Source organism: Mya arenaria, chromosome 1, assembly GCF_026914265.1.
Source record: "Mya arenaria isolate MELC-2E11 chromosome 1, ASM2691426v1".
In the NCBI taxonomy this organism is placed as follows: domain Eukaryota; kingdom Metazoa; phylum Mollusca; class Bivalvia; order Myida; family Myidae; genus Mya; species Mya arenaria.
Window position 1 is genome coordinate 45,423,031 of NC_069122.1, and position 10,993 is coordinate 45,434,023.

Genomic DNA, 10,993 nt, shown 5'->3' on the forward strand with positions numbered 1-10,993 from the left:
ATCTTCACTATATGACCATGTTTACAAACATAAGTTTATTGCATCGCAAGGCGGATTCACATAACATCATTTTGAAACGCACCGGACAAAAACATTTCCACCAAATTTCCTTTTAGTCATTTAGAAGTTAAAATGAATGTGTTATTTAGAAGGGCGCTTATGCGTGCCGGCTATTATAGAGGCATTTCGCTCTCAAAACTAAGGTAGTTAGCATTTATTGTTAGTGTTCAAACTAAACACTTACTGTTACTTAGAAACAAAAAAACAACACATTTTCCATTCAGTCATTAATCGGGATCATTTATATACGGGAAGGTATTAAGATGCCCGCAAACGTACGTTTTGACTGTCGTTAAGGTATCCGTGGGCATTTCCCCTTGAACTTTAGAACACTTTTATATTTTGTTTTCTAAACAATAAGTGGACGCCGAGCCGGTTCCGGCGTACCGACTTAATTGCATATTAGAATACAGCCTTTATATTCAGCCAATAAAATTGCATAAAGGCAATCTTGAAGTACTACGCCTAATCTAAGGATTTTCAACTTTCGCGGGTGTTTAAAGGCCGCCTATGTCACTGAATTCGATACACACGCCCTGCGTCAGATTTCAGTGCATCGGCAATGTGTCAGCCAATGAGGTTGTATTCTAAGACAGTTAGATGCCCTGAAGTAATATTTTAATGATTAAGAAAGAAAGTGCTAGTTCGCTTCGCTCTCTCCGGATCCGCCGGTTCATACCCATTTAAATGTTACTTCAAGTCGCCTAACCATTACGAAGACCAAAAATAACCACTAATTGTTACATATAGCTTTGTTTCCCCCATTCTCTGTAAATGTACATGGCATACAATATAAATCGTGAAACAATGTTTATTCTTATGTGTGAATAAAATCAAAACAAAAACATTAACACCAAAAGAGGCTCCGTCCTGATACAAATCCGAGAAACAGATAAACATCTAGAAATAACATACCTTGAAAATCCCAACTAAACACACTCTTATCCGTCGTAAATCTATGTAATAATACTATCAACTGTATAACAATTTAACCTAAATACTTGGCAGCCCTACCTACCAGCACCAGACGTACGGAGTTTAGCCCTGGGCCTGTCCAATCACCGGTGGTTGACAGCAACACCGCGCTCTGTACCACTAGATTGATGGAGGACAGACGATACACCAAGGGCGTTGGATTTCGAACAACAGTGGCGCAACTTAAATACCATGACAATAGTAAATATAGCAAAGAAGTCTATACAGCCAGATTTATTTTTATCTGTCATTTGTTTTCGGTCCGGATAAAAAAATCCGACCGCAGGGTACCTGCGTTGCCATGTAACGAGGCTATGCAGCGTGCCCGAGGCTCGGATATTTTTCTATCCGGACCGGACACACATGATTTATATTTTTTCTAGCATACCTTTATTTTTTTGTGGAAAAAAACAATAGCAAACCGCATGATTCACCAAAAGCGAATGTGATGATGTTTACTGACGTCATGACGCCCAGTATTTTTCATTTACTGCATACGTTAAAAACACAGGCATCTGAATCATTGTTTGTCACTAAAATATTGTTTAAAACCATTTTGGGTACATACAATGAGATAAACAACACATCTGAAGATATTTAGTGTCTTTGATATACAAAAAAGAAACAAGGTATGTAACTCAAACTTACCCGATTTCACGGTAGAGTCCAGTTTTATGTAAATTTCTCAACCAACATATAAACAATCCATTTTTAAATAAGTGACATGGAAAAAAGAGTCAATTACCTTTAAAATGGTGTGCGTTTTGTTGGTATAACTATATTGTCTTTAGACAAACAAGCATAATTCAATGTCAAATTCTCATGTTTTTCTTTAGTCGGAAAGAGTACAGCAAATTAAAATCTTCAATTTTCCCCGTGTAAACAGTACTAAACACAGACCTATTAAAGTTATTTTGTGCTTTTTTAAAACTCCACAAAATGGACTCTACCGTGAAATCGGGTAAGTTTGAGTTACATACCTTGTTTCTTTTTTGTATATCAAAGACACTAAATATCTTCAGATGTGTTGTTTATCTCATTGTATGTACCCAAAATGGTTTTAAACAATATTTTAGTGACAAACAATGATTCAGATGCCTGTGGTTAAAAAGCTACTTCAATATAACGTCTTTTAAGGGTTATTTTGTTTTGTTTTGAAGCCATATTTTTTTGTAAGTTTACTGTTTATCTATTTAAATATTATTGCGTAATGAGTATAATAAAAGAAATAAAAAGTATTGTGTCACAGCGCGTGACTCATCTAGCATGGGGGTGCCAGATACAGTTTTCCAGCATGGCTGAATTCACCGGATGTTCTAGAATAATGGATTTCAGACAATACACCAGGTATGTAGAACGTTGTTGAATAACAGTGGCACAAATCATATACCATTGCTATTGTGAATATTGAAGCCAATTGAGGTCCGCACCACCAGATTGATAAGTGAAGGTCAGAGGTCCGCACCACCAGATTGATGGGTGAATGTCAGAGGTCCGCATCACCAGACTGATGGGTGAAGGTGAGAGGTCCGCACCACCAGACTGATGAGTGAAGGTCAGAGGTCCGCACCACCAGACTGATGGGTGAATGTCAGAGGTCCGCACCACCAGACTGATGGGTGAATGTCAGAGGTCCGCACCACCAGACTGATGGGTGAATGTCAGAGGTCCGCACCACCAGACTGATGGGTGAATGTCAGAGGTCCGCACCACCAGACTGATGGGTGAAGGTGAGAGGTCCGCACCACCAGACTGATGAGTGAAGGTCAGAGGTCCGCACCACCAGACTGATGGGTGAATGTCAGAGGTCCGCACCACCAGACTGATGGGTGAAGGTGAAAGGTCCGCACTACCAGACTGGTGGGTGAAGGTCAGAGGTCCGCACCACCAGACTGATGGGTGAAGGTGAGAGGTCCGCAGCATCAGACTGATGGGTGAAGGTCAGAGGTCCGCACCACCAGATTGATGGGTAAAAGGTCAGAGGTCCGCACCACCAGACTGATGGGTGAAGGTAAGAGGGTCAGAGGTCCGCACCACCAGATTGATCGGTGAAGGTCAGGAAGTAATCCAGGGATTGACAAATAGTTTCAGGAAATGTGTGTGTTTGTTGGAGGGGGTTGAGGGGGGATAGATACTGGAGTTGTGCATCGATATATAGGTGATGGCCAATAATGGAAAACTAGAAGTGGAGTTACTTTATACCTGTACATTAAAATTAGTAAGATAGAAATCCTCTCTGAGATTTCTGACGACCAGGAGGACATGAGACAGACATTAGACCAGGAGCAGTCCTAATGCATCTTATACTGGGCAACATTTTTTCATTTGTTAAAATCTACAACGTTATTTTCGAAAGCCACATTGTCCGGTATGCAGATACGCTAATTAGTTTAATTGCAATTGTAAGTCAGAATCCAGCGTATTCGGTACGCAACGGCGATAAAGAAACTCCATTTTAGCTAGCAAAAAAAATCAGCTTTAGGGGTAATAAGATTTTAATTTTGATAACGAAATATCATAATAGTTTTATGCATCACATTTAAATAATGTATGCAATTGAAATATAAAGCCCAGACAGATAGATATATATTGCAATTCAGTGTATAAAGAAAATAATATCAATCATAAACAGGAGTAAAACATTATCTAAAATAGAAAATATAAGAACTTCAGAAATATGATCACTGTAAAACAGTCTCCGCTTCTACATACACGAGGATCTTCAACAAGTGGATCAAGATGATCCTAATCACCCACCTGAGTAAAAACGTTTTATAAACAAACTTGCTATTTGCTGGAATGTTCATGTTCTACTATATACATTTTTGAACTTCCTTTCCAGATATAAGTATATATTAAAAAGAGTGGCTTCTAGGCCGAGGTCCGTTTTGAACTTTGAACTAACTTGGTAAGGTACCACTAGACAATGTTGTATACAAACTATCATAGCTCATGCCATCTGGAAGTAGGGTTTGTTATTCGAAATTTGTTTCCCATATAATTCTTTATACAACTAGGATGTGACAAACGTTCTGAAATATATTTCATGTATAAAATAAATATAAGTGTACAGCAATCACTGACTTTGAACACGGCAATGCTGTTGTGTTCTCAGGTTGTTCTTTCGGATGAGTCACTTCACCTAAATTATATTTGAAACATTGAAATTTCGAACAATGTGTAAGGAATTGAGATTCAGGAGGTTTTCAGTGTAAGATCGTATTTTATTTAACGAGTGTCATAGAATTTTCACGAGTGGCGAAGCCCCCCCCCGCCCCCCCCCCCCCCGCCCGCTTTTTATACCATAAATTGCATTCAGTACAACATCAAAAGAAACTGGGATATTATTCAATTTTTGGCGGCCATTTTGGATTTTTGGAGACCCCAGCACTTTTGGTAAAAACGAAACATTGTTCCATATTCTGCAGGCCCTAATGAACATTTTGTTGTCTAAAGGTCATTGTTATCTGACATAGACCAGTTGACCCCCTAAATAAGCGAGATATCCATGCCCATTTGGTACACTAATTCCCATACACATTCTGACCAAATTAAATGACGAATGGACAGAGGTTTAGTCATTTTACCAGACAAGACCCAGCTAGGTAATTTTTATATTTTAAGGACGAGAACTCTCGAGTAACTCAAGCAGTATGGCTGATTATCGTACTTGCACGAGGCAATACCCATTCGGACCAAATTTGGTGATGATTGGACAAGGGTTTCTTAAGTTATTGATAGGACGAAACCAATTAATTGTTATTTTCTATATTCAAACAACATGACTGGTTAGTGGTTATCGAACCTGACCAAGTGATGAATGGACAAAGGTTTCTAAAGTTATTGATCGGACGATTTTAGATAATTTCTATAATTGAAGGGCGATTGATTTGGAATTACAAAAGCGATAGGGCCGGTTAATAAACTTGTCCAAAACGTTATGCCCATTCACATTTTGACCAAGTTTGGTGATTATTGGACACCGCCGTCCAAGCCACATGCATGAAAGCCGCGGGCAAAATAATAATACATCACGTACAAAATGAATTAATCATTGTTTTAATTCTATTAATAAGACGGAGACAGTTTTAACCTTTGGTTCCACATTTAAACAAATGGATATCGGACACAGAGTGATCACAAAAGCTCACCTTGAAAACTTTGCGCACAGGCGAGCTAAAAAGGAAGTGAGACCGCCTCATCAAAAAGTGTGTCTCTTTTGTTCCAGTTGCACATGGATCACAACTTGACAATTAGTATAGCCATAGGTATGGTCCTTACTAAACAAGTGTGCATTGGCAATGTCTTAATGCGTACCATGTTAAATTTGAATACCTTGACCAGTTTTTAGCTATGTCTAATTCAAACTACAGCAACAACACAGACACAAACAACTCCACGGCAACAAGGTTATGACATCACACTAATTAATTCCTTTGTAAATAATAATAATTATGATTCCATAAGAGCCTGAAGACTAGGTGGTAGGATAGTCCGTGCCTCTGAACATGCTTTCTCTGTGAACCTGTTTACACTCGCATATATGGTAGATTTTGAATGAAACTTCTGGTAAGGTAATGTTTTAGCATTTATACTCGCATATGGTAGATTTGAATGAAACTTCAGGTAATGTAATGTTTTAGCATTTATACTCGCATATGGTAGATTTGAATGAAACTTCAGGTAATGTAATGTTTTAGCATTTATGCTCGCATATAGTAGAATATGGTAGATTTTGAATGAAACTTCTGGTAAGATCATGTTTTAGCATTTACACTCGCATATATGGTAGATTTTGAATGAAACTTCAGGTAAGGTAATGTTTTAGCATTTATACTCGCGTATGGTAGATTTTGAATGAAACTTTTGGTAAGATCATGTTTTAGCATTTACACTCGCATATGGTAGATTTTGAATGAAACTTCTGGTAAGATCATGTTTTAGCATTTATACTTGCACATGGTAGATTTTGAATGAAACTTCAGGTAAGGTAATGTTTTAGCATTTATACTCGCATATGGTAGATTTTGAATGAAACTTTTGGTAAGATCATGTTTTAGCATTTACACTCGCATATGGTAGATTTTGAATGAAACTTCTGGTAAGATCATGTTTTAGCATTTATACTTGCATATGGTAGATTTTGAATGAAACTTCAGGTAAGATAATGTTTAAGCATTTATACTCGCATACGAAGGTATTGTAAGGTAATGTATTATGTAGACTATTTCTTATTAATATGTTTATTCAATAAGGGTTTAAATGTCAATTTTCCTAGATGTTTTAAAACAATTCACCTGGTTTTATTAGCACAGTCCACAATTTTAATATGGTTACATATTGTTCGCTTTTTCGGTGATACACTTGGATACATATTCACCTAAATTATTAAAATATAAACCACTAGCGATTTTTGTTCGCTTTTTCGATGATACACTTGGATACATATTCACCTTTATTAAAATATAAACCACTAGAGATTTTTGTTCGCTTTTTCGATGATACACTTGGATACATATTCACCTTTATTAAAATATAAACCACTAGCGATGGGAAGCTTGTTCTCATTTTTAGTACTGCATGTCACATAATTACTTGTACTCAAATCTCAACTCAACTGTATTTCCTTAAACGGAACAGAACAAAATAAGCAAGAGAAAATCAAGTTCTTAAATGAAAACTCCCGCCATGGAAGCGCTGATGAATTTTAATGAGGGTAACTTAACACTTGACTCTGGTATTATGCGCAAAAACGCAAGAAAATTAAACAAAAATATGGCTAGACAGGAGGTATTCAGCAAATACTGCAGATATTCCCGTGATTTAAATAATTGAACGAGACACGCAAATACAAATTCACATAATTTACGTTTTATGATTTGTGATGCCTATCAATAAATTTAACATAAATGTTTATTATGAATGTTGAGTCGGTACTCTTGATGTTATGCCTTATTTATGTGTGTCCTCGGAAAAAAATCTTACAAACTACAAAGATTTTTTTTCCAAATAGTTTAGTCAATTGTGGCTCCAGGATTTAACGTTAGAAGTGGCGCAATTTAGCGGCAAACCTTGTGGCGCGCGCTTCCTTCCACAGGAACCCCAGAAGTAGGCTCTAAACATTACAAGGGGTTTGGGGTTCCCCTTCCACGAACGATTTGGCTATCTTTAGTCTGAAATTTGTTTGAAATAATGCATAAAAATTGCAATGAAATGAAATGTTCACTTAGGCAGAGTTAGCATAATGTAGTGTGCTTAATGTTTCTTGCGGGGGCGGTGTGTAAGCTTATTTATACTCGCACTCGGGCCTTGTTAGTCATTTTAGGTTTGGAACATAGTGCACAAACAGAATGTAACCCTGGTTAGAGCTATTCTGGTTCTTTAACGTTCACCAGTGTATAGCACTGTCACATGGGACTCCCATTTAACGTCCCTCCAAGACGACGATTAGTATTTTTTAGTGATGCGACGGGGAATCGTACCTGCGACCCCTGTATTGACAGTCAAGTGTGTTACCACTAGACCACGGACCCGCCCCAACAATATCTCTTGCAACATGTTAAACAAGTTATATTTCAATTCGTGGTGTTCGCACATATTAGTAGGCCAATGTCAATCGAGGATTTACCCTATTTACTGCAGCTCCATATCACACGGCCTCTAAACGCCAGCTCCACCACTTTACGGTGGTGCAAAGAAAAAGAGCTGTCGACACTTCCGTGGTGAAGCTGTTTACATGAACACACGTGAGTATGATTGATCTTTTATTAGATAATTTCATTTAACGGGCATATTTCGAAAATCGGAGAATGTGGTACCGTGTAAGAGCACTTCTACTGTAGGCTGGTTACTATTTTGTTTCAATATTGTGCAAGCTGTGGTGCAAGGAGCTTTTCTCCCGAATCGGACTTGTTTATATTTTGAGATCTGATTGCATAGCAAGTACACTTCGGTGCTTACACACCCCGTAAGAACATTCTGAGGCATGCAAATATAACTGCTATGTATAGTACCTATGCCGGAACACAACAAAACTAATAAGCACTTACTAAAAATGAAATATGCACATATTTATAAAAGTGGTGGCGTTGTTGCCCTAATGGTGGTGCTGTCGAGTAATGATGGCGCTGTCGAGTATGTTTTGCGCTTGAAGTAATATCAAAAGTTCAAGCTTTTGGAATTAATACAAACGTTGCTATTTTATTATTCATTGTTATGTTGGTTATGCATACTACTTGCGGAAACAAAATACGCGAACTACCTTAGTCTTACTGAAAACTGTTTTGAAAACAAAAGGCTAGGTGCTGTTAGATTTACCATAGCACTATAAGTATCTATCATGTGTGTCTGGTACGGAAAGAAAAATCCGACCCGAGGACACGCGCGTAACAGGCCAGTATCGAGGCTTGCCGAGGGCCCTCGGGACGGATTTTTCGATCCAGACCGGAAAAACATGATTGATATTTATTCATGCATATCTAACATTATCAATTTGTGGAAAAATTGACATAGAAAACGCACTTTTGTACATTTCACAACAAAGCGCGTGCAACGATGTTTACTGCCGTCATCAAGGGCAGTAATTTTAAATAACTATTGACGTAAAATAGTCCCTCTTAAAATCGCATTTATTATCAATTTGAATTTAAAGTCTTGCATACTTATATATTTGATTGCGCTTTATTGAAATGAAATAATTCACTTTTCATAAACCATACAATAAAAGAAATAAGAAGTGGCGCGTTGTTGAGCGTAACTCATCTTACATGAAGGGTGTAAGATGCGTTTTTCCAGCACTGGTCACATGACCGAAAACACACGCCCGGTATGCAAGTTTACCTCTCTCATAACTGGACACACATGATAGATACTTATAGTTTTATGGTAAAATTAATAGCACCTAGCCTTTTGTTTTCGAAATAGTTTTCAGTGAGGGTAAGGTAGTTCGCGAAGTTTTGTTTCCGCAAGTAGTATGCATAACCAGCATAACAATGAATAATGAACATAGCAACTTTTGTATTCATTCCAAAAGCTTTTTATATTACTTCAAGCGCAAAACATACCCGATAGCGCCACCATTACTCGACAGCGCCACCACTAGGGCAACAGCGCCACCACTTTTATAAATATGTGCATATTTTATTTTTAGTAAGTGCTTATTAGTTTTGTTGTGTTCCGGCATAGGTACAAAAATATTCACAATTTACCATTGCCCGACACACATTTAATAAAACTAACGCCTGGGCGGTTTAACTTTCGCGCCAAAATTAAACGTGATTGCAAAAAGGGCGGAGCTAGTGGGTCTTCTCAGCGAACACCGCATAAGTTAATGTTCATTTTGGCGATTAACAGAAAACGGTGCGAGCCTTCTCGGTCTGCGGCTTTGCTGCGCTCCATTTTCTGTAGATCGCCAAAATGGACTCTAACATATACTTAAACGATGTTTGAATTTTTGCTAAGGTAAAGTTTGTTTTCATTAAAAAAACACACAGACAAACAAGCTTAAAATCAAAAAAGTCAAGACAAACCTACCATTTTCGCATATTGCAAAGCCAATAATGGAGTGTTCTGGAAAGGCTGTTCTGGTGAGCTTTGGTTCGATTTTGCCATCGTAGTATGTCTTCACCATCTCGCCATACATTTGCCTTGTTGCTCGCCAGCCTTTCTGGGTATATCGCATAGTTAAACTGAGACAAATCATGGCTGAACAGGAGGCATTAAACACTGCAGATTTCCCCTTCATTTGAACAATAAATTGCGACAATCAAATACAAATTCACAGAATTTACGTTTTATGATCTTGTATGCCTTTTAATGAATTTAACATAAATGTATTTTATGACATTTGCACATAGAGTTGCACTCTTAATGTCATACTCTATATATGATATGCACTATGTATGTACTTTTTATGCAAAAAGGGTACAACAAATTTAATTAATCGTAAAACATCAAGAGTTTAAGTTAAATATGAAGCAAATACTGGTATCAGAAAAAAGATATTAGTTTCGGCATTGATGTTTTAACCAAATAAGAAATATAAATTTTTAAAATGAGATAATTTTTTCTCCCACCCCAGATAAGTAGATCCAATAATTTGACCATGCTAGAAATTCTTATCTTGCCCACTGGCGAAGATAAAATGGCCGTATGGAACTCCTTTTTAATGGTCATCACATTGTAATTACCTCCCTTGTTGTAGACTGTCGTCTGTAGTGTAGCATCGTGGAAACGACAAATAATTATTTCTCGCTTCAAAGGTCACCATAAAACAGTTTTCACGCACCTTTTAAGAAATAATGCTTCACTTTCCTTAGAACTATTTAAAGAGCGATCTGAATATTTACAAAATCTGAATCACTACGCGCATATCCATGAGAACCAAGTATTATCGCATATCCATACGCAATTTTTTCACTAAGCACAAAAGAGTTCCAGCAAAAAATACATTTTTACTTAATTCTGTTTAACTGAGGTGGGAGAAAAAGCATCTACCTTAGCCGTTCGTGTAAGATAGGTTCACCCCGACCCTCGCGCAGGGTGTTTTGCGGAAACTCGGTAAACCTCGTTTCCGCAAAACACCCTACGCTCGGGTCGGAATGAACATATCTTACACTCTCGGCCATGGAAGATACTTATAATACGTGTGTTGACGAGATGGCCCCATGGTTGTTCATAACTTCTTGAACCTTTCTTGGCCTCAGAAATACCAAATCTCTGTAGTGTCCTGAACTATCAGTTATCAGACTGATTATAAGAATTTTCATGCCATCATTTTCTACATAAATTCTTGATGTGCTCATTAGACTTAGACTTTCTGCACACCCGTTAAGGATTCAAACGGGTAGATATAATCGTAATCGAATACAACGTGAAGAAAGACATTGTTTATGCTGTAACTCAAGAGATATAGAAGACGAATTTCATTTTATTTGTACGTGTACACGTTTTGAAACTA